This window comes from Rhamphochromis sp. 'chilingali', assembly GCF_963969265.1.
Source record: "Rhamphochromis sp. 'chilingali' genome assembly, chromosome: 1".
NCBI lineage: Eukaryota > Metazoa > Chordata > Actinopteri > Cichliformes > Cichlidae > Rhamphochromis > Rhamphochromis sp. 'chilingali'.
The window spans coordinates 26,377,588-26,403,697 of NC_137929.1; the positions used below are offsets into that span (position 1 = coordinate 26,377,588).

A 26,110-nucleotide genomic window follows, 5' to 3' on the forward strand; every position below is an offset into this window, starting at 1 on the left:
TGGCACACAACTTGACACATGTAGAATTTATTTCATATTATACTAATGACAAAATATACTGATACAGTGGGATGCAGAAGTTTGGGCAACCTTGTTAATAGACATTATTTTCCTGTATAAATCGTTGGTTGTTACAATAAAAAATGTCAGTTAAATATCATACAGGAGACACACACAGTGATATTTGAGAAGTGAAAAGAAGTTTACTGGATTTACAGAAAGTGTGCAATAATTGTTTAAACAAAATCAAGCAGGTGCATCAATTTGGGCACCACAAAAAAGAAATGAAATGAATATTTAGTGTATATCAATGTGTGTCTCCTATATGATATATGGGGTGCCTTTGTCTGGATGTGCTTCCCATCCAGAGCTTCACAGCACAGAGGAAAGTTCCAGCGCTCCTGGAATCCCTCTGTGATGGACCGCCAGTCTCCAGGTGAAGGCACAGCCATGAAGTCGTCCACTAGACAGTCCCAGATGGACGTCGCTGCCTGGGGGGTGATCTGGCTCACCGTGGACACACCGACTCTGAAACTGAACGCGATGGTCCTGAAGGAGTCCCCGGTGACAAGGAACCTGGACAAAATTGTTCAAAATCAGTATTATGTGTACTGCAGTTACAAAATACATTATTCAAATTCCAAAATACTTTTGTGATGTCAGATATAAATCACAAAACTTAAATCTTACATAAAACATTTTGTAATTATAAGGATAATTACAAAATGTATATTAGATAATATCTAAAACAGTTGTTTTGTTTTAACTTTAACATATCATAATTTGATTGGTAGCAACTTTCACAACTACAGTGAGCCAATCACTCACAATTCCTAAACATGTCAATCAGGTAGGAATGAAGTGAGACATTAATAGAAATAAAGAGTTGTATGTTGACATGTAGCCCTTTCCTTGCTTAAATCATTAATATTTTTGAAAAATTAATCTGTGATAAGACAGCTTATCAAGATAGAACCATGTAACTAAAGATGAACCAAACTGTTCAGTTTTATCTAACTCTGTTTTAATAAAGGCTGGTGACCCCTGCTATAGAGTCTGACAGCTGCAGGGATTATATACAAATATTCAACTATTCCAGAATTAAACCAGGTCTAAATAAAAAGGAGTGAGTATCACTACAAGGTTAACTCAGTGGTCCTAATGCTACAGTTTGATATCAGCAAACACCGAGCGCATACATTGATGTGACACCACAGCCATGCTATCATGCAAACACTGATAACAGCATAAATCGAATTAAATCGGGACTTGAGACCTTCTGAGTATCACTAGAAATATTATAAAGAGTCGTCTCTGTACCACAGTTTGCTTTCAGTAAACACCGACAGCATTCACTGTTAGCATAGCACATCCATGTTAGCAGTGTATAACTGGATGGATTAGCATATTAGCACAGATATCAATAAAGGACTACCGTATTAAATAGTTTTACTAACCTCAGGCAGACGGACAGGCGCTCTGCAGGTGGGATTGAGCGCCTGTAGTTGGTGTCTAGGCGGGCGATGCTGGGACCGACGAGGGAAAGCAGGTCCTCAAACTGGCCGAGTGAATGACGGTGATAGCGCTGGAATCGGCCGTCATCCAGGCGCAGCTCCTGGAGCAAGTGGTGAAACTCACCAAACTGCTCATGCCTCTGGAGGACCTGATGGACCCAGGTACGGCGAGGACGTCTTTTACGCTGCTGCTCTGCTCTCCACAGTACATAGAGAAGAGAGACTCTCTCTTCAAGCACTAGCTCGATAGCTGCCATCTTGCAAAGATACCGGTCTGGCACAACTCCCTCCCACATTTCCGGTTCATGCGCGTCAAAATATCATATTTTGACGCGCGATGGATTTTTCTTGGACATGCGTTGAGACGCGAATGTACACGCGTCAAATTAGGGGCGTTTGGGGCGTTTTATTCGCGTCCATCGCGTTCGGTGTGAACACACCGTAATAAAGAACACAGAGCAGGATAAACCAGGGTGACTGTGGCACATAGTCTTAGTTTATATGCACAGAAAATGCTTGTGAGTGGTAGTGCTGTAGCTGAACGTTACCCATTTGACTTCATACATATTTATTTGGATTTTATTGAAAGAAAATTTAAGTTTTATATTTCATCCTAAAAACAAGTACGTAGTAAAAGAATTGTAGATGCATATCTTTCACTGTACAGTTTAGTGTTAGGTGGGCAGCAAAAGTCGGATACAATGTGCACGATTGAGGTTTATTGTGTTGCTTGTAACTTGTTGCGCTATTGTGGCACAGCTGTTAAACGACTATCGAATTTCAGAAGTTAAAGTGTTCAATGGTGTAAAGAAGTGATTTACAATAATTTATCCTTGTGCTGACACAAACAGGATGAAGGGAAAAACTGCACAATGAAGCTTTTTTTCCCCTTTGCATCTGTGTAACTGTATTCATGGATGTAATAAACAACCAGAACCACTAGTTTGTAGTAAGATATCATTCTAGTCCATGATTTTGTTTCCTATCAGTCAGAAGAACTAAAGAAAAGAACTGATGTCCTAAAAATAAGAGCAGGTGTTTGTCTGTTGGATGCCAGTTCATTTAAGGAGAAGAAAGGATTCCCATTTCTCCCTCTTTGGTCTTTGTCTTGGATTTTTGGACTCTCAGTGATACTAGTATGCCGCCATTCTTAAATGGCAGCACCTGCTGTGTTTTTTTTCCAAGGATTTAAGGCGGTCTTTTTAGTGACCGATGTTTCGAGTGTCTCTGCCATCTCCTGTGGTTTTTCAGGCCCTTTCCCCTGCCTGTCCTTCTGTAAAGCTGTTTGTGTGTACACACGTCTGTCAATCCAGGGTGTTAAATGCAGAATTAGTTCTGCTGTCAATCACCATGGCGACGGTGAGCGAAGAGACGATGCGCTCTAGCCGAGACGATTCATGTTCCCCATCGACACGTACGGGAGGGGGCTCGCAAATTCAGACTGACACTTTGTCTCTGGAGCTGGTCAGTGGATTGTAAACATTTTCTCTACCCGCAGACCCACCAACAGTCTGTCAGCATGCTTCTGTGTGTTTACACCCATTTGTGGCTTCAAAACCTTTTTGTCCTCAAAAGCCTGAAAGCATTCTGAAATATTCAACTAGAAAACCCCACCGTGTTTTTCCTTTGTTTTGGTGCTCTTCCGCTCTCTAACCAAAGTTTTTACACCCGATAACCTGCGAGTTCTGCTAGATTATGATCCGGATGAGCTACAGTGTCAGTTCTTTAGCAGTACACGCATTAATGCTGTTAACTTCTTAAAATGGTATAACTAGGCCAACACAATGTTTTGTGTGTGAACTAGAGATGGCACGATACCACTTTTTTATGTCCGATACCGATATCATAAATTTGGATATCTGCCGATACCGATATGAATCCGATATAGTGTTTTTTAATCAACAAAACTGTTTTTTTTAAATATCTTGCTGCATTTTGTATAAGTTCATACTCAAGTTTAAAACAACAACTACACTAAAGCTATTCTGTTATACCTGTATGCAAAAAAAAAAAAAATTTCATAGTTCAGCAATACTGATCAATCTAATAAACTCAAACCTACACCTTCCTCCCTATTCTGGTATTTTAAAGAGTACTTAGCGTAAATATTAAGCAACCTAACTAATAGGGTTCCAACTCCCAGCAACAACAAAAATAAATAAATAAAAAATAGGGAACCACCCCTCACACTCCACCTCATGATGCTTAATCGCCGTAATCAACCTTAATTTGATGCAGTGTGAAAAAAAATGCACAGAAATAAATTCTTTTTCAAGAAATATTAAATAGATTCAACATCTTTCTTCAACAAAATTGCAGACTGCACAGATGGTACCTTCCCAAAGGAAAAAGTACTATAGCTTACTAGGGTATATTAGACTTAACAGTTACTATATGCAGTAATGGACTTCTATACATTTTACATCAGATTAAAACTTTGGGTGTAAGATTCAGATAAATATTGAATAATTAAAAGCGAGACATTTTAAATGAGAATAAGAAAGAAAAGTATGTCTTTGTGCCCCCTTTTCCCTGTTAATGCCCTATCGGCCCCCCTGGCTAAACTTTGCTAGATCCGCCCCTGCACAGTTACCAGCGTCAGCTACGTAGAAAAAGATCCTCGAGTAGAAATTAATATTAAATAAATTCTAACAACAGCTGATCAAGCTTAAACGTGCTGCTGTTGTTCAGCCGCTGGTTTCCTCTTTCTGGTGCAACGTGGGCCAAAAGCAAACAAGAGACACGGACTCGCGACAGAAAAGCTGATCAGCTGATCATTAAGCAGTTTCATGATTGAAGTAGCAGCAGGAGAGGCAGTCGCTCGTTAAGCTTAACGCAGGAATGCTTTACAAACATTTAGAGATGGACTTACACACTTGCTTTACTTCTCTCGGGGATAACTTTGTCGGAGATGAAATGCCGGGTTGCTAGCGAAGCTCCAAATGCTATCCAGACCACCGACAGGTCCCGCATGCCACAGCCACTCTATCACGTGATGCATACTGCTCCGACGTGCTAACGTTCTGAGGTGAGTTACGGCGTGTTGCAAGTTTTGTGAGGTGCTTTCGTGATATTTAATGGATCGGATTACATTTTTTATTTTTCTCCGATATCCGATCCAGTAATTTAGGTCAGTATCGGACCGATACAGATATGTAATATCGGATCGGTCCATCTCTAGTGTGAACCAAATCAAACTATCAGCAACCAAACAAATGGAATAAAAAAACTTTTATATTTATCCCATATTGTCTCAAGTAATCAAATTAACAATTATAAGTAAATAAACTTGTTCTGCTCATTTCTCTCATTTCCCAGTTATTCAATCTCTGATGAACGATGCTGTAAATGCAGTGTTTAGAAACACTACTCATTGTTTAAAAAAAAAAAAAAAAAAAAAATGATAGTAAAACTAAATTTCAGAGACTCCCTCCAATAAAATGTTAAAGTAGCACCCGCTCGTTGATTAAGGAGTCTGAATGAAGCGCTCTGCAGAAACACAACAGCATTGATGAAACAAAAGGAAGATAATTGGATGTCTAAGAAGGTGGCTGTAACGACAAGCTAATCTCACGTTTATTGTAAGCACCAATAAGCGGTAAATAATTACTTTCTCTTCTTTCATCCTTTACCACCTCCGTTCGTTCTTTCTTTTTTTCCTTCTCTCTTTCAGTTTGGTCAATAGTTTGTGTGCACAGTGTGCAGAAAGCACAGATGGATTCTGCTGCGGTCTGTGAAATGTAGGATGCATAAAGTGGTGCAGGAGTCTTCCATGTCAGGGTGACATTGGCACTTGTGATTGGATGGGTGCTATTTTGAGTATCGGTGGCTGGCATGTACGTGCAGCAGACCGTGCATGTCTGTGTGGACTGCATGAATTTGTACATTTAAGCTCTGTGTGAGACGGGCAGGGTTGTTTTTGTTGCTGATTAAGAATGGAAGTGTTTTTGTGTTAAGACGAGCATAAAAAGCTTTTTGGAAGTAGAGTCCCACAGAGTTGGCGATCTGAGACATTCTGGGGAGGATAGAAAAATTTGGGAGGGAAGAAGACTTTGGGGCGGGGAGGTGGGGGGGCTTAAGTGAGGTGTTGGGACTGAGACTAGAGGAAGAGAGGTGCTATTGATTGTTTCTGCCAGCTGGGGGGGGATGTTGGGGGGACTCTTGCCAACTGCTTTCTGAAATTACAGCCAAGGGAAAGTTGGATGAATGTCATGGAGGGCGCACTAGAAAATGGTGGGTGAGGGGAGACAATTAGTCATAATGTTCAGTAACGGTGGTTTAAACAAGGCAAACAATAAATGGCCGTGTGTGTGTGTGTGTGTGTGGGGGGGGGGGTACAGAGGCAGAATAACTATTCTGAAACTGCTAAATGAAGCAGCTCTTTAATTTTGCCTTCAGTTGTCAAACCTCTCACCTTGGACCATCTAAACAACAACAAAATGCATCAGATGCTGAACAAAGACATGATTGCAGGTGTTGCAGCAGTGCGTTTGCTCTGTGGTTGGCTCTGACGCCTAAAGCCTGGAAGGGGGAATTCTGAGTTTGGATTTGTGCTTGTATCATAGGCCAGGATCCTCTTTTGTGACGAGAGGCTCTAAATTTGAAGTGTTCCAGTTGTGTTTTTTTTTTTTTTTTTCCTTGTTTAAAACAAAGTAATATTGATCTAAAGCAGTCTTTAGACTATCCCACCTGTTAATGTTTTAATGCAGTACAGTTGTTATTATCACTTTACACATCCTGTTTATGACAGTTAAGTTAAATAACATTCATATAAAAAATACAATTGTCTTGTATAAACTCTGGTGATAAATAGGCCTATACTACTGCACTTTAATGTCGGTCATAAGGGTGGTACTCCTTGTGAAAAGTTTGAGAACCACTGATGTAGAGCTGGGCGATATGAGATTTTTTCATATCACGATATGTTTTTTTCATTTCAGGCGATAACGATATCTATCACGATATAAGCCAAATAACTATATTTGTAAGATTTAAATGTGCCGTTGCTCACAAGTAAAATGTGAAATAATCAGCAGCTTGTTTTTATTTAAATATTTATTTCCCATAATAAGTTCAGAGTAGATGTATTTAAGGAACACGAGACTTTTTCAGATAAATAAAGGCAAATATTGCAAACTACACAAAAGGCAGCCGCTAAAGCGTCTAAGTTTCAAAACAGAACAAATAAAACAGACTACTAAATTGTCAATTCCACTTAGAAACAAAATATTAATTCTAAAAATAAATCTTAGTTTGTTTTACAGAAGAACAGACAAAACTGACTAACTTTTGTCAATATCAAATAAACTGAGAACTAAAAGGAAATTCTCAATCTCTCCTTGTTGTATAGCTGAGCTTTTCAAACAGTTTTAACAGTTACTTTAGTCTGACAAAAGCCGAATGACGAATTAGCGCTTCCAGTCAGAGACTGAGGCTACGTCCACACGTACACGGGTATTTTTGAAAACGGAGATTTTCCGTTTTAAAAAATAATCCCGTCCACACATAAAGGCAGAAATGAAGGAAAACGCTGCTATGAACATGCCAAAGCAGCAGGTGGCGCTAGATTCCTAACCGTGCAGAAATGTTGGCCAATCAGAAGTCTAGAAGCCTCGGTGGGAAAAAGTAAACAAAGCTGGGGCATAGAAGCAGAACCGAGTCGTATGTGTGGAGGGACAGTAACTGTGTGTATATGTAAGCATTTAAACACTGCAGAGAGTACAATTAACAGTATTGTAGAAATTCATTTCACCGAAACAATAACGTGGCGCACAGTGTGACGCATGCACCAGTTCATTGTATTTCCAGACTTGCTTTCGGCACAATTTACAGTGCACGCTACTCTGTTTTTTGTCAGACTTGAAATAGCCGAAATACCTTCACACTACGGAACTTCTATGGCTCTTCCGTTCGACAATCTCTCCGGCGTTGGAACCATCATCTGTTTTCTCTTCGGTCACGCTCGGTTGATTTTTCTAGTCGGCACACTCATTTCCTCCATTACGCGCTGGCTCCATTACCCGCTGGCTGCTTCCCAAACAAACACGTGCGGCTTGGCACTTGTGCTGTACCTAACAAGTCACGCGACGTGACGCTGCGGCTGTGATTGGTTCGGCTCTGCCCTACTTAGTTTGGATTGGCTGACCTTTTATTTATTTATTTATTTATTTATTTTTATTTTAAGAGGACAAGAGCGGCGAGGTCTATCGCGATAGCTTAATTTCTCTATCGAGTAAAAGTTATATCGCGATACATATCGCTATCGTTCTATCGCCCAGCTCTACACTGATGTAAAGTATAGAGAAAGAGACCCACATTTTTTTTTTAAAATGTTATTTTATTGCTGCCAAAAACATAATGTGGTTTTATTTTTGGCAGCGTGTGCGTGTCACCATTTTGTCTGGAAACATGATAGTTTGAGAAGTTTTGGATGATTTCTCATAAAACTTTGTAGGGGTGAAGCGGGGTCACGTTCAACAATCCATTAAAATTTGGCTCAACTCCAACTAGGTCTTCAAGGTCAACTTAATGATTTTATTTGTGGAAGATTTGACAGTTTATAATTTAGAAACTGATTCGTACAATAGAAAGTATTGTATAAAGATATAATATGTCACATTTAACCTTGGACCTCTTCAAGGTCAATAGATTGTGGTGAAGGACAAAGTGATAATAAGCCTACATAGAGCTATTTAAAACCATTTGTTGCAAATACAAACAATAACGTATAGACATAGATGGATTGCTATATGACAGGGGTAGGCAACTCCAGGTCCTGCAGGTTTTAGATATCATGCTGGGTCAACACACCTGAATCAAATAGTGAGTTCATTACCAGCCTCTGGAGAGCTTCAAGACACGTTGAGGTAATTTAGCCATTTAAACCAGCTGTATTGGATCAAGGACACATCTAAAACCTGCAGGACACCGGCCCTCGAGGCCTGGAGTTGCCTACCCTTGATATGAGGAGTCAAAATATCACATTTATCACTTTGTACATCACAGGAATAACTTTAAACATAAGTGCATTTCCTTGTCATGTAGAAGCGCTGGTCGATACTCATATTAAACATGACATTTGAAGAGAAGTTTCAAATGTCATCATATGTACAAGTAAACCCTTGGAACCAAAACTCAGACGAAAAAAATCAAATATGCTCAACGTATCACGAGTTTTTCCACGTAGGGTTGTTAAAATGGCTTTAACGTAACTGGGCTGCCACGATTAGCCGACTAGTCATGACTATCAATATTGTCGACGACTAAATTAATAATTACATCGTTTGAAGCTTTGTAAGATCCTGAGAGATGCAGGAATAAGTAGTAGGATTCAAGAGTGTTAAATTAACCAGCTGTGATACCTGTGACTGTTCTTGGTCAGTTTTTAGTAGCTAAGTAGACTTTTGTTTCTTTAATTTGAGGTCATCACATTTTTATGTTATAAGCAAAAATGGGCCTTTTGTTTTGAAAAACCTCTGTGTGCAACTTATGATTTAAAAAAAAAAAAAAAAAAAGGTTAAAAATAAACATTTCATTCATGGTTGATTTTAATGAGTATACCAGTGCAGGTTTTAGGCACTATATGGTTAAAAATAACATTTGTTTTTGGAGGTTATTTAAACATGCAGCCAAAACGTATTGCAACATTAGATTTTCCTCATACCGCTCAACCCTACGCCAACACCTGGTATAAAATCTCCTTTAATCCAGCTGCGTGTGACATACTGTTTGACATTAAACTGCGTAGTCGGCAAAGTTTGACTATTTTCTATTTGAACTAATGAGGGAAACCTTCCTCCAGAAACACATTAATCCCTCATTTTTGGGCAGAAGCTCCTAAATTACACTTGAGCTTCTAATGAAATCATCAGTCACATTTTGGTGTTTCCTGTTGGGTCTCATTTGGCAGCCCTGATGAGTTTACATTAAATTATTTCTTTGCATCCTAGTAATGCACAGTGTGTCTAAAATGTCTACTGCAGTGCAAAACCACCAGCTTTAATTCCCGTCAGCTCTTATGAGGACTTGAGGAAGAAATGTGAACAATGCACGCAGTCATAATGTGGTGCCACATGCAGTAAAAGCTAAAATCTCTCTCAGAGGTGGAGGAAAAGTAATTTACCTTTGGGAAAATTTAATTTGAAAGATGAGTAGACGTTTCAGTTATTTGAATGAAGAGACGACAATCATTTCACCCCTGCTCTCTTCTTAAGAAAGGCACAGGGCCTTTGGTGCAAACTGGCTGAAGAATGAATGTGGAAATTGTAACCCCTTATAATGGACTGTGGACTATATAATGAAATATGCATGGTTATTGCTCTGCTTCCCCCTTAGTCCTTTTAACTTCTGTTAGTAAGCAAGAACTCGTAATAAAATGAGATTAGACACATGCTCGTTCATACTAGCAGCATCAGCAGTTCAGTGTTTCTTGGTTATGCGTGTTGGATTATGTATTTAAGTCTTGAGTGACCTTGCGTGACCTTCCTGTCTTTAAGTCTTTTTTTTAAATCCTTTACTTGAGTTATAATTTTTTTCCCATCCCCACTATACCATGTCATTGCTCCCCCTGGGGTCTGACTTTTTCTTATTTACATTCTGGGTTTTCTTGCTTTCTTCACCTTATCATTTTTTAACAGCTTTCTCTGCTGTTTAAACTGTTGTTTTCAGCAGCATTGTAAAGACCCATAAAGTATGCATCCATTTACTAACACCCTCGAGTCTATCCCAGCAGATAACGAGCCAGAGGATTTTCTAGTCAATTAAACTGCTTATTTAAATTAAACTAGTGCAGAGACAATATAGGAAATGTCAAAATTGTGCTTTGTGGAAAAATATATATTTAAATTGTTGCCAGCAGCGGTGCCGGTTTAACTAGTGTTGCATCACATCTTTTAACAGTCTCAAGTGTTTGGCTTCTTTCTTTAGACTCTGGTGTCCATGACCTCCAAAAAAGATTTGATTTGTCAGACCTTAGGTCAGTTTGTCCATTTCTCCTGGGTCCCCTTAAATGAGTCAGGGTTCAGAGAAGGCTCCAGTTTCTCATTTTGTTTTCTTGCAAACTATTCAGTTTTCTGAAATGTTCGTCAAAGCACTGAAATTCCACTAGAAAATGTTTGATTGACGGCATGAAGATCTGGATCACTCAGTATGTTTTGTGGTGATGTGTACTGTAGATAAAATCCCCACAACGGTATGTGTGCAACAGAAAGACACAGCTGGGATGCACTGTTGGCATGTGTAACTGCAGAGGTTTAGTTTACGCAGGTTTAGGGTTCACTTATAGGGCAGATTACTGCCAGCAATGGCACTGACTGTTATTGAGACGAAGGATGAGAGGTGAGTTGGTTTAGACCAGTCATTAGTAATCGTGGTGTCTGTGAATGCCAGTTTAGATGGGTGTATAATGAAAGTTTGAATTTAAGTCAATGCCAGGTAGTTCTACTACGTTATTTATACAAAGCCGAATCACAATAACAAGTGCCTCAAGGCCCTTAAAATCATACCCCGAAACCACAACAAACACATGACCCTCTATGAGCTAGCACTAGAATAGAATGGCCTTTTATTGTCATTGTGTACATGTACTGTAAGGTTGCTTCACACCAGCTGTGCAAGAATATAATATAAATGGCAGACGATAGGAATAAATAACAAACAGGAGAAATGTGTACAGTCAAGGATGTACACAAAAAAGACAGGCACACATTAGAGAGCAGTTGCAAAGTGGTGCAAAGGAAAAAAAGACTTGGCCTGAGTCAGTGTGTGAGGGCCTGAGTGATGAGGGTTACTCAGACCGTGGCTCAGATTGGTGAGGTGAGTGGGCAGGGGTGGGGGGAATAGTCTGAATGGCCCTGGTAAAGAAGCCTTTTGTGTTTGGTGTGGGACCTGATTAACTAGAGAGCAGCTTGTCAAACAGGTGGGGGGGGTGCAAGGGGTCACCTGTGATGGCCCTTGTTCTCCTGAGACAAGAGGATCTAACGATGGTCTCCAGGGGTGGCAGAGGGCAGCCAGTGATTTTTATTTTTTTAATTTTATTTAATTTTTTTTTGGGTTGGTCTTAATTACCCTCTGTGCAGCCTTCCTGTTCTCGGTTGTAACCACTGTGCACCAAATACTCAGGAAGTAGGAGAGTACGCTCTGTACTGAGGAGCGGTAGAAGGCCAACAGCAGCTTCAAGTGGGAAGGAAAAATCCCTTTTAAGAGGAAGTAAGTCCCAGTAGAACTGAGGGAGGGCAAATGTGGGTGATTTTAGCGATTCCTCTGCTCTTCATAGAATTGGGTCATCTATCACTCATTCTCATTAGACATTGTTAATCATGAGACTATTCTACAAATTTGTCTCTGTTGGCTGCAGCAGTAATGGTGACCAAGAATCATTGATTAATACTTTAACTCTCTTGCAGTGCTAGGTGAAGATTCAGCATTTAGACTGGCTCGAGTGGGAAGCCGTTATTTGCTTTATATCCTTTATCTATATGCTGTAAAGTTTGTAGATGGGGACATTGATACTGTGACCATACACTGATCACTCATAACTACACAACTGACAATATGGGAAGAAGGCAAGTGGGTGGAGGCAGTGCGATGCTTTGGGCAATGTTCTGCTGGGAAACTTTGTGTCCTGCCATCCATGTGGATGTTACTTTGACACGTAACGCCTACCTAAGCATTGCTGCACACCGTGTACCTGCACTCATGGAAATGGTATTCCCTGATCTCTGTGGCCTCTTTCAGGAGGATAATGTGCCCTGTGTCATGGTCACTGAACCACTTTGTCTATGTGCGTAAAACATTAATTTTGCATCACTCTAGGCTCAATTGGAGAACTGTGCCACACACACGAGGTGCAAGATATGTGTGTGGTATTACCTGGACAGCTCTGGGCTCACTAGGCAAATGACCGTGCCTCCACTCGCTCAGTCTTTACTTAGGGGGATTTGGGCTAGCTCACGCAGTCTGGTCTTGAGTTGCGGTTTCTCACCCCGTGCTGTGGACAGGTCAGTATTTCATTGACATAAAAATGATCATTTCCAAATAAACAAAAGGAAAGCAAAACACTCAGAGATGCTTAAGTGCCTGCTTACTCAAAACACTTGCATCTCACACCTGCCCAAGTCATTATATTGAGGGCAATTTAGTACACTCTGCCTTTTTACCCACATCCCTCACATCCCAGTGGCCAAATCCTTGAGTGGATGGTACTGTGACACCTGCCACAAAGCAAAAATGAGCCAGGAATACTTTGAGCACAACAACAAGTATTGACTTGGGCTCCAAATTCCCCAAATCTAAATCCAATCCTGCATTTAAGGGATGTTCTGGACAAATGGGTCCAATGCATGGAGGCCCCACGTCGCAACTTACAGGACTTAAAGTATCTGTTGCTAACATCTTGGTGCAAGATACCACAGCACACCTTCAGAGGTGTAGTGCATGCCTCAGTGGGTCAGGACTGTTTTGGCATCAAGAGTGAACAACACACTATTTGTCAAGTGCTCATAATTCTGTACCGATCAGTGCACATCCTACATTTTGCTGACACTAATTGTGATGCATAAAACGTATCAGATTGACACGACACACACGTAGAGCTGGCAGCAAACGATAACAAACCCCCTTCGCTCCTATTTTTCTTGCCGCTGCAGTTTCCTTGTTTCCTGTTTCTTTCCGGTTCACCTCCCTTCAGCTGTGTCAGATGCTGTAGTGTGGGTGTTGTCATCCAGACTACAGCCAAATCTTAGGCTCGCACACAAATGCAGCTGCACTCAGGAGTGTGCACAGAACTGCATCTTTAGGGAGTTGAAAACCCATTTCTGTGTGAGACTGAGGGAGTGGAGAGGAGGAAGGAGTGGGGAAGCAAGTGGATATTAGGGGAACAATAGTGTTTTAGCCTGAGTTTTCGGTTGCTAAGTTGCTAAACATGCATTTCTGCTGAGAATGGATTGTTTCTGTCTGATTCAGGCCGCACGCCAGTCTACATTAGTAAACATTACTCTGTTTGCAGCAGTGTGTTCACTCCGCTTGTATTAGTGTATAGCCATGTGTGTTTGTGCCCTCCTTTGGTCCGGCCTTGTTCTGTTCCCTACCCTTTGATCATTAGACAGCTGCATTCATTCCCACTTCTCATCATTTTATAGACAACAAGCTCATTATGCTTCCATTAACTGCTGACAGAGCGAAGGGTGATTGAGGGCAGAGTGAGAGACAAAGGGGAGTGACTGAGAAATAAAAGCAAAGTGGAAGAGAGGGAGGAGGCGCTAGCTGACTTAACAAAAATGAGAAATGATGCACAACATTAAGATGTGAGGAGAGGCTGACTCAAGAAAGAGGGGAGGTTTGGTGAGGTGAAATGAATGGGGAGCAGTGAAGAAAAATGCAAAGTCTTCAACTTTAGCAGGGTGCAAAACATGAGAAGTGGGATTTGAGTTTCAGGGGTAACAGGAGACTTTGAGACTGAACATCTTTGTCCTGCAGTGTGTACCACCATTTGAATTCAGCACACACTCTCACATGCTCTTTTTTTGCTATATAACGCTTAATCTTTTCAAGGTCTGAGGGGATTTCTTCATCCCAGCAAAATCAACATTTAGCAAGCACGATTGGAAATCATTACTGTCAAAATGTGTTTTTACCTTCTGATTGTGTGACTTGATGTCGGTACTTTCTACTTCCCCACTTTAAAAATTTAATTCCAGGTTGAAATGGAGGATATTCTTACCCTGAGGTTTGAAGCAATCTGCTTTTCACTGCAAACATTTGATCATATTGCAGCTGTAATTAATAACGAACCAAAGCTGCGCGCTATTGAGCTTTGACAGGTCCTTGGCTCTTTCTCTGTGCATGCTGCTCGATTTGCTGCTCGACTTGCTGCCCGTATATCAGAGATTCTTGCAATGTGACTGACCGGTGATGTAAAACAGTTACACGTATACTATGAAAATAATAACTTATTGAAGGCTTAAATGTTTGTATTTGGAACATTTTTATTAGATTGCTCTTAGACCATCATCATATATTAAACAATAATAATAAAACGATTAAATGCAAACCAAGTAATGGAAGTCGAGATCAAAAACTGCTGATTGTATAAGTCAGTGTCTGCAGTGTAATGTAGCATTTTTCTCCATAAGTTTGTCCTACTGACTGCAAGGATGACTGATTTTGGCTTGACTGCTTACAGTTACAGTGAAGTGATTTGGATGTATACCTGGAACACACATTGATTCTGGTATCTACATACCAGGGGTATGAGTTGCAATCTGAAAAGCAGTCTTCAATTTGCATTCAGCTTTAAACAGTCCCCTCACAAACGGACACAAATGTTAAGAAAAAGGCACTGAGTGCGGGACTAACGGCTCAGCTTTTCCAGGGTGATATGTTTTCATTAGAATAGAATAGAATAGAATAGAATTCAACTTTATTGTCATTGCACATGCACAGGTACAGGGCAACGAAATGCAGTTTGCATCCATCCAGAAGTGCTTTAGTGATATAGATATATTACAATATATATTAGCAATAATATAGATATGTGAGTATATTACAGAAATGGGTCTATTATGGTATGTTATAATGTACACTGTATGAAGTATGTTGTGAATATTCTATAACTATAAGTATGTACAGGCTGTAGTGAGTACAAGCTATGTACAGGATATGAACAGGATATAAATATGAAAAACTATACAGAATATGAAATAAATAACTTTACAGAATCTGAGATATACAGCTATACAGAAATGGGAACTATGCAAGTTGTAAACAGTTGTAGGATTAAAGATTATCGAATGTACAGAATGATTATTTACACAGAGCTATACAGTAGTGCAGTTAAGATAAGTGAGGGTGTAGATAGTTTCTACAGAGGCTATATAAAGTGCTAGTGGTTGTGAGTGGTGGTTCAGTCCATGTTATTATTGTGTGTTTGAGGGTACAGTTGTCCATTGTGGGTGTGTGTATGTTCAGTCCATGAGTTTAACGTGGGTCAGATGTCAGGAGGCAGAGTTCAGGAGTCTGACAGCTGTGGGGAAGAAGCTGTTCCGGTACCTGGTGGTCTTAGTCCGGAGGCTCCTGTGGCGCCTCTCAGAGGGCAGGAGGGTGAAGAGTCCATGTGATGGGTGACTGGGGTCTTTGATGATTTTCCCAGCCCTTTTCAGACACCGCTTCCTGTAGATGTCTTTTATGGCAGGAAGTGGTGCTCCGGCGATGCGCTGGGCAGTTTTCACGACCCTCTGCAACGCCTTCCGGTCCGAGGCAGAGCAGTTCCCGTACCAGACTGTTATACAGTTGGTCAGGATGCTCTCGATGGTGCAGCGATAGAAGTTCACCAGGGTGTCTGAGGACAGGTGGTTCTTCCTCAGAGTCCTCAAGAAGAAGAGGCGCTGGTGAGCCTTCTTGACCAGCTTGGAGCAGTTGGTCGTCCAGGTGAGATCCTCGGAGATGTGGACTCCCAGGAACTTGAAGCTGCTCACACGCTCCACAGCCGTCCCCTTAATGTGGATGGGTGGATGTGGGTCAGCATTCCTCCTGTAGTCCACGATGAGCTCCTTGGTCTTCTCGGTGTTAAGCAGCAGGTTGTTTCTGTCGCACCACTCAGCCAGACGATCCACCTCCTCCCTGTAGCGTCTTGTATCGTAATGGCATTAAAATACACTTAAAACATCACATTTGCCATTCAACTTCTCCTATCTTTTCGAGTGTCTATTCTTTCACACGTCTAGCTGACCTATGCTGGTCTCGTCATCATGAGACATCAAGGCTGTGAAAAATAGAAACGTGACCTCTTTTAGGTTTCCTGGTATAAGAGAGTTAAAGCACTGCCTTTTAGAAATGTCATGTTTGGTACAGGGCGCCAAATGGAAGAAAGCTGCATGTCGAATAAAGGTCTCCTATTTTCCTCACGCTCTTGCTGGACCATATTTTGAAACCAGTCCTCCTCTGAAATATGCACTTCCCCACCTGAGAGATGAGAGGAGGGTATACCAGATTTATACCAGATATCAGTGATGTTTCTGAGCGAGTGTTTTTCTGTTTTTCTTTTCAGCTTTTTTTTAAACCTTTTTTTTTTTTTTTAGCTTAGAAGAATATAAATAAATTTGATGGGAGGTTTAGTGCTGGTGCTTTCTCATATTCACCTAAGCCAGACTTTCCCAAAGTCTGGGGCCCGCCCCCTAGGGGGGGTGCAGAGCCATTGCAGGTGGGGCGCGGAATGAAAAGGAAAAAAAACCCCAAAACAAAACGCTTGGACACTGCTGGCACGGGGCGCCTCCATAAACGCAAAGCAGGAGATGAAGCATCGCTGAATATGTTTCCAAACCAACTTTATTCTAAGCCAAAGACTAGAAAATATGGTGAAGCATATCTGCCCTTTGGTTTCACCTGCATATGTGCTGAGGTAGGTCTCCCCTGCAGAATTGGTTTTCCCTTCGTCGGGAGCAGCGCTGGGCTCTTCAAATCACGGACAAACAGTATCCCACATTCTTGATTTGTGGTTTACAAACACTTGTTGTAATTACTAACTACTCCTGACATTTTGGAGATGTTGGCTCTTTATACAGTAAAATTACAGCTGGATACAAATAATATCGGGCTGATCCTGCCACGATTTGTTCCCCCGTTCAAATCATGGACAAACAGTATCCCACAGTTTGTTTTTAAACCCATTTTGCACAGAGAGGCTTTTTTTGACAAATGTATTGATAGCAATGTTGAATATTATTACACAGGAAAAAAACAACTACATGTAAAATAATTACACCATGAGGCCTCTGCCTTTGTAAATGGAGGGACAGTAACTGCGTGTGTAAGCCTGTAAAACCTGAAGATAGTCAGATTAACAGTATTTTGTCTCTATCTGCCATTCTGCAATTCATCTCATGTAAACGATAACGTGGCGCACAGCGTGACGTGAAAAAAGGCACATACCTTTGACGTTGCATGACGAACTCTGTATTCTTCCTCCACACGTAAAGGCAAAAAAGGAGTTTTTAAAAAATCTGTTTTCGGTGATTGGAAACGCCGTTTACGTTTGGATGACACAGCTGCGTTTTGAAAAATACCTGTGTAGGTGCGGACGTAGCGTAAAAGACTTAGTAGTTTATTTTCTTACTACCTTAATTTATTGCAGATTACTTGTATTTGCTTAATTGTTTACTAAATGTTTGAGGTGTGAAATAAACCGCAGTGGAGCAAAATATGGGTGTGTGTGGTTGGAGGATGTGCGCGCGAACATTTTTCTTGTAAAACAAAGTGGGCCTAGCAAAAAAAGTTTGGGAACCACTGACCTAAGCTGTGGGCGTCTGTCGAAGTAAAGAAGTGCAGAATGCAACTGTGCAGAGCAGTGATGCTATTTCATGTCTGGGGAATTGGAGTCCTCACCTTTCGTAGTGTAGAAATGGCATTCAGTCTAAGTTTTATCTTCATGCATGTATGTTTGGCTTTTCAGAAAGTTAGAATCCATCTTTGAAGGTGAGCTTTTGCTGTCGGATTTTTGGAGTAAGTCTGAAAAGCACTTTTTTTTTATTTTTTTATTTTTATATTTTTTTTTATAACTGTGTTCGTGTACACTCGATTGCTTGGTTTCTTTTCTGTTTAGATTTTGTGCATTAGTTTTTTTTCTAAGATTGTTGCCAAGAAAGTGCCAGCAGATGTCTTTTAGCGTCTTGTTCATCATAAGTGAGCATTGAGTTTTTCGTCAAATTACCTGCATCAGAGCTTAGACTGTGGACCAGGTATGGTGATGTCCTTTTGAGAAACACTGGGCTGTGTACATTGATATGAGCATGAGAGCAGCACTCGTCTAAAAACTGGCAGAATAAGCAGTGGAAAGAGGAGTAGATTGAGGCAGCGGGGAGGAGACAGATTGAGAGGAGGCCTTTAGAAATAGGGCAGAGGATCAGAAAGACCTGTATAAAATGTTATGGCCTCATATATATTGCAGGCTTCAGCAAGATGGGGGAGAATGCAAGGAAGAAAAATTGAATGGAGAGGGAGCTGGTAGATGTCTTGAGATTAAGGTTCTTTGTTGTTTAAAATAAATATTTTAATATCTATAAATGGGTCTTTGGGTATTATATGGCACCTTACTGTTAATTCCAAGCTGTAGGTTAATCCGATTTTTAGTTATGTTGTATGTTTTCAATAAGATGTATAAAAGTTGGCTGCCTAACATTTTCTAAGGGCCAAAGTTGACGCCATTAGATTTCTACAGGAAAAGATGATCCCCTAGCACATACACATGGTGTAAGATGTATAAAATAGCCTCTCTCTCTTTCTGTATAGCGGTTTATTTTTTGGTGTCATAAAATGTGACAGTGTGTTGCCTTGCTGTCAGCGAATCAGCCTGTAGAATCTTTCTCTGAACCATGCAGTGTTATTTTAGGATGAGTCTGGATTTCTGTGTCTCTGCAGTACAAGTAAAGTTATGGTTATAGTTGGCCTTTTTTTCTTTTTTAAATTAATTGATAGTAAACATCAGGTTTTATGAGCCCACAATGCTGTGTGTCCACCACATGTGGACTGTAAATTCCTGTTAGGTATTGTCTGTAGCTATACTGATTTAAAATCTGTGTGCATTTCTCTCCCTCTTTAAATCCCTTCTTTCTGTGTGCACTTTTTATGAGTCCGTTGCTTCCAGTCTCTGTACACCTCCTATTACACTGTTGGCTGATGGTCTTGCAGCTTCTGCTCTGTTCACACGATCTCGCATTAATGTGAGGGAATATCAAAGGATCAATTTTTATATATTTTTCGTCAACATCATTGATGTGTCATGACTGTGAAATCTGAAAGTTTTTCTGCAGCTACAGAATGACTTTTGTTTATGCAATAGCTACTTGAAAGCACAGAAATAATGCAGGTTGAACAATCTTTCCACATCTTTTAATAAGTGCATCTAAATTCAGTTGTCGTCATATTCACCTCAGCTTTGATTTGTCTCATATCATCATAGGATTTCTTATATTGTCACAACATCCAGCTGTGTGTCATACAGCATCTTTTCTTTTTCTTTTTCCATTCTTCTCTTGGGGGAGCTGCAGGCTATTACAAATTGGGCATAAGAATAAAAAATAGGTCAAAAAAATACGGTAAAGGAAGCATGTGACACGTCCTTTATGCTGTTTATTGAGGCTTCATTGGAGCAGTGCTTTAATCTGCTACTGCTGTAGAAAGCTTTTATAGACTGTCTTACCTAGTCTATGTCCATAAGCAGTGTTTGCACAGTAGTAGCATGTATGTACTTGCAACTTCCAGCCTTTTTGCTTTGCTCATCCCCATAGCCTTTCCTTTCATCAGGCTTATACCACACATTTCAATCGTTATTCATCCCCAAGCCTCTCATTAACACCCTGCCAGGGTCTCTTCCAGCAGATCTACAGGTGTTTAGGCAAAGACGTTGTGAGCAAAATCTGTCTTTAGCTGCATCATTTTTCTCTTACTGTCTGTTCATTGTCCAGCCATCTGCTCCATTCAACATCTACCTTCCCTCATCGCTTCAATACTTTGTTTTTGTGTCCTGTTCATGGTTCTTCTGCCATCGGTCTCCTCCCATAATCACTGACACTTGCTCCGTTTTTTCCCTCTTTCTTATAACGTAAAGTTTTGTTTCATTTTTGGGATCGTGAAGACTTAATTTCTGAAAGCTTGATAAGCATAAAGGGAAAGGAAAGAGATGAAAGTGGACCACATAGGGAGAGATGATGGTGGGGCAAGTAATGTCTTTTGACTTGTTGCCAAGTAAAGGAAAAGAAAGATGAAGGGAGAAAAGCAAAGGCAGTGATCAGAGGGCAGTGGACAGTGGGGGGGCTGCCAGTGCAAGAGAGTTTACACTTAAGAGAAAAGGAGTTTTATGTTCCTGACTTAACTGCCTCTTTCCTTTTTTTCTCCATCCATCCCTAATATTTCTGCTTTTAATTATACATGGGCTGTTTGCCAGCCATCTTCTGATGGCCTGAAGAGTATAAAAAAATCAGAATAATCCATGTTTTCAACAGATGTTTCCATTATTTGTTTAATGTATTATCTCTGAGTCTGCCATTTGTGTGACATTTAATGGCAGGTAATCAAATCTTTGAGGCATTTCATGTCTAAACACCTTTAAAAATCCAGCAGTGTGTGATTACTGCTAATTAGTAAATGTTGGGATGCAACTGTGGCTGATTGTGGCAAAACAATTGGATCTACTGAACATGATCACAGGAGAGGAGTTTGTCACATAAGACCACAGTAGCAAACAACTCCAAAATAACTGCTACTTCAGTTACAGAGAAATCCCCAGAAAACCCTCTAAACAGAGCAATTGCTATGAGTTTCAGATTTAGCCATTCTTGTATTTTGCCTGTTTATGTTATTGTATTTTGCACAACTCTGTTGCTTGTGAAGCTCGCACACAAAAATTTCCCTCGCATGTGCTGTACCAATGTACCTGCACATGTGATGTGACAATAAAAGTGATTTGATTTGATTTGAGTTTTACTCTTTCATCCCTGCTTTACATATCTGTGACAGTGTTTATACCCACGATACTCTTCCTGAAGTCTGTTTGGTTTTCTGTTGAAGACCAAACAAGTTGTTCGCTTCATGTCTTGCAAATGCCTTGGCATAAAAATGAAGCTGCAAGTGGTTGAAAATGGCTATTGAGAAGATGCGAGAATGATCTGAATCTTAATTACACAAGCGAAGAGTAGAAGTGAGAGTATAGACGGGCATCACTGAGAGAGAAAGAAATAACGAGCAGCTGGAATGAAGGGATGAATTCATGATTTGTAAATGGATGGAGGGCTTCTGGTCAAGCTCCTTTCATTACAGCTGGGATGAATATAAATGTGTGTGCATACAGGGATGTGTTCATTATGTTTTTGGCTTTTTTTTGTGTGTTACTATGTGTTGGTGCCTATGTGTGCTTTTAGGCTGTGCATTGTTTTGGGAGGGTGAGCTGCACCGCTTTGGTAGCTGTCTGCAGCAAAGGGATTAGAGAGGTGGCACCACTGAAATGTAGCTGATCTATTTGAGCGCGTGTGCATGTTGGTGTTTTTCTGTGGTTGTATCAGCTGTGAATTGTGTGTGTTGCAAGTCTGAAAGGGAATTGGATCAGATTACAAAAAGTCTTGGCACCAGATTAACTCCAATCCCCACAAGAGAAGAGGGGAAAAATGAGAGCTGTAGTTAAAGCGAACAGCATAGCGATGTTTAGATGAGGTGTAGAGTGTGACGTATTGTACGATTTATGTAATATTTGCTCCGTGAATCAACTGTGCATTGAAGGTTTGCGTGTCAGCTTATTTTCACATTTTGATTCCCTCATATTATACAAAATGCTGAAAGTGTAGCCTGTATGAGCTTTCATGACATCGACTGTTTCACTGCTTTCAAAATGAGCCTGATGGCAGGACACCTGGGGTTTACTGAAAATTAAGATCAGTGTCATTTAGGAAACAAACCAGTGTTTTACGCCTTTTGCCGTTTAGCAAGTGCTGGACGCTTAGCATATATTTCTGAGAAGAGAACACTTCAGTGCTGCTCCATAGCGTTGCAAGTTTGAAATTTCCAGACCTCCCAAATATTTAAACGCAGTAGATTATGCTCATTATGTTGGATGTTTTACATCAGAGTTGACTTCTGAATAACCGAACTACAGTACATTTTCTCAAATCTTTTCTTTTGCATCTTTTAGCAAACCTATGTGTATTTATAGTTTATTTACTTTTATTTTATTAACTGTGCTGTATTTTATGATTTTAATCTGCGGAATGAACAATGGACGTGAGTGTATTTGTATGCTACTGAAACATAAGCTCTGATTCAGTTTCACTTTACAATGTTAAGTACACCGAATATAAAGGAATCAATCTTTTCTATTCAGGAAAGTTCTGTTCAGGACGTCGACTAAACGTAACGCTAGTACGCTAGTTTTATCCTTTATTTGATGGAACAGTGGAAAAAAGGAAAGCTCAGACTGGGGAAACATACTCTGCGTTAGCTTTACGGCATATGGTCATATGGCTCCCATTCGCAACCCTTTGAACTAAACTGCAGCCCCTGAATTAATCCCACTACTTGTCAGTAAATTTACGAGCAATACACAACAATGTCACCAGACTTACCCATTTAAAGAATCAGTACCATCGATTGTGTGATTGATTTGTTTTGCTAGCTTTGCAATGTGCTGCACATCACACATGCAGCTTAGGAGCTTTGTAGCACATTACTATGACTGTCCCTGGGCATTTCATGACCCAGCATGTGTCGATGTCAGTCTGGTGGTTATGGAACATTGGGAGATGGCAGGGGATTGGAAGGATTTGTGTGCAGTGAATTATCAATATTGTTCCTCTGAGGATTTGCATGTTGAGACAGCAATCTGGCAGTGACAACCTTGAGACAATCATTTCTTGTTTTTTAGTCTGAGTGAGTCTGCAGACCTGGTGACAGTGGAGAGTGTTTGTGTGTATATGTTGTGGTGGAATTTAGGAGGATTTTTTTTACTTTTTTCAGGCTGAGTTTGAGGGCTTAATGTAATTGAAAATCTAAGAAATAAATCTTGAAAGCTCTCTTTCTCTATCCCTTCTCTCCATGACTAATCCTAAGCTAGGTTCCTGATTTTTAGTTCAAAGATGAACAGTATTGTTATGCCTTGCACCAGCCTTCATCTGCCAGCATTTTTGTGTGCATGTGCCTGCGCGTTCGTGCGCGTGCATGTCCTTGCAGAAATCAAACGGCAGTAGGCTTCAAAATAAAGTGGGGGCACCACACATAATAGACATTTCTGAAGAGACGTATTTTCTTTTTTTTTTCCTTTTTTTGATGAGACCAGCTGAACCCAATATTTCTTGGATATGTAAAAAAAAAACCTTCCTGAAAATTGGCAGTGTGCAGTAGATTTGCAGGATTTGGTGCTAGAAACCGTCTCTTTGCAAGTGCCTATTTTGTTCAACAGCTACAATAGTATTTTGACACAAATCTTTGTTTTAATTAGGAATTTGGATATTAACAGTCCCATACACACTGACGATAGCCCCCCCCCCCCCCCTTTTTTTTTTTTTTCTGCTGTTGGGATACTGGGAGCCTAGTGAGCCTTTCTGATAAGTGACAGACCATTTATGCTGTTGTCGTAAGCAAATATAAAAATAAACCTAACAAAGTACTTTAGATGTGTAAACCTAGCGAAATGCACACAGAAGCAGACACAATCTGTGAGAAAAGCAAAGTACCTGGACGGGTCTTGATGTCGTCATAGTGGAATCATTTGTACTGCCTCCCAGTTCATGTTTAACTGTTCGTATCGTCCATTCAGGAGTGAATCGGGTGATAACTGTCTAGCAGCATGCAGAGGGTGGTGGCAGTGTTCAAAGAACCGATATAAAGGAAAAACACAACTGATTGCGACCGTTTAGTCGGCTGATGAAGTCCTTCGATCGGGTTTGTTTATTCTACACAAAGTGAGCGCTGAACTCAGCCACCCTGTGTGGACTAGAAAAGTTAATAACAAATTGCTCAAAGATAAATTGGTTTCAAAAACAAGAGATCAGTGACATCACCTCTAAATAAAGCTTAGAGGCAGAAGGTAAAAGATGAGTCGGCGTGCAGGGCCATCAGAAGACACGTGACTGTGAAAAAGTACTGTACCAAGCAAACATAACAGCTGATCTGAAAGCTGTTGACTTTTTGGGGTTACAGAAGATGATCATTAAAAACTGTGTTGTGCAAAAGTCTTAATCCAGCCCTCCTTCTGTTTCTAAGGAGACAGACTTTCTTCTAATATTTCTGGCTTTCTGAAGGTTTTTTTTCTTGAACTTTGGCTGCTGCTTCTCTCATTTTCAGTCCAGTCCTCGCATCTGACCATTTATAGAGGAAGTTTTTTCTTTCCTTTTTTAAAGCCACTTAACACTGACCTGTGAATCATTCAGACATAAAACGGCATTTAACTCTAGCCAAACCAGTGCTGTCTCTACACACAACAAATTTTAAATGATATCTTTAGGTACTTTGTTACGTGCATTTTGTCACAAAAACAGTTCATTAAGTGTTGTCCCCATTAAATTAATCTTAAACTTAAGAACGTACGTGTGTCTGTGTGTATTGTCGTTTAATAAAAAAGACTGTTCAAGTGGAGGACAAATGTGTCACGACTTAAAAACAACTCTTTACAACAGATGAGCAGTTTCTGGAAGTCATGTCCTTAAGAAACAGGAAAAAGTCAAACTGCCAGGTAATATAGTTTATCGTCTACTGTTGACAAGTTTCATCGGAAGTGCTCTTAATAGGATGACTGCCAAGAAGCCTTTATTAAGAGAAACGAGGAGAGGATGAGGTATGCCAAATTGCACAAGCACTGCAATGAAAAGCTAGCTGTCATCATTGGAGGAAGATATGTTGAGTTTTTGTCACAATCATTATTGTAAGACATGGAAAAAGTGAGATTCAACTAGAAAAACATGGATAAAGATAAAGCGATGCTAATGATTGTGACCACTGTTTATTTTCTAGAGTTTGTTGGGCTTATAGATCACCAGCAGACTGTGTCCTATAATATATTCCATGGAAATATTTGCCATATTTTACTGTCAAGTGGTTTTATTAAAATAAGGTGGCTTTAGCAATTAGTCATTGTATTGTATCAAGCAGCCGTTCCCAATCCCGGGCCATGGCTGGTACTGGTCCGTGAGTGGTTTGGTGTCGGGCCGCGAGATTTGAGGCTCGGGTGTAAAATTTATGGTTTTTGGGGTTTTTATCCTTTTATCCTTTTCCTGGCTCTCTTCCCGTGTTGTAGTAGTCTTATTTTGAAAGAAATATTTACGCGTTACCATGGCGACCATAGAGGAATAAGGGGCAGAGAGGAGGCTCTTGGCGCATTTCAGGAGGACGCTGCTAATAAAGTTACACAATTACACTAAATTCATGTTTATTGTATTTACCAAATACCACAGTTTGTCTAGGCCGTCATGGTTTGGTGTGTAACTGGTAAAGGTCGAGCTGCTTCTTTCACGATATTGGTTTCATTTTTTACATTTTTGCCCCCCTTGGATATGATCAAGGTGTTTGGGGCTTCAGTGGGTACTGTGCGTCTGCCAAAGATGACAAGTTCCTGCTGAGTTTAAATTTTGACTTCTTGTTACCAAGTTGTAAATGATTTCAAGGTAAAGTATGTGTAGAGAGGGTAACCAGGGATACGGGCCTCCATCATTTAAGTTTTCTGCTATTTTACCTCTGAATACTTCCTCTAATCTACTTTCACTCTGTCCTGTTTCCACCGTCTCTGAACACTTCCCCCGTCTGTCTTTGTCCTCATTTGATCATCCATCAGTTTTAACTCCAACTCCCCTCCCTCCTTCATCCATTGACACTCAGCACCACGAATCGTTCTTAATGCATTTTGTTTCACACGCTGACTCCGTCTACCTCGTACAATACCTGCTATCCATCTCTGTCACTTTTTATTCAAAGCTATACACCAGTGTCCATTCATCAGTGCTGGGATCATTTAAGCAGAATCAAACACTTGCAGCAGGGAGCTAAATGTGTAAATGCTCCTTATGCTTTTTACAGATGCTTAAAGAAATGTGTGCGCATGCTTTCATGTGCATGCTGGTGACCTCTCC

General features: G+C 40.4%; 1 protein-coding gene across 1 annotated transcript in view; it reads left to right on the forward strand.

Annotated features, from left to right (window-relative positions):
• The window catches only part of pcxb (pyruvate carboxylase b), a 332,441-nt gene that overhangs the window by 43,041 nt on the left and 263,290 nt on the right, over positions 1 to 26,110 (forward strand). The window lies entirely within an intron of this gene.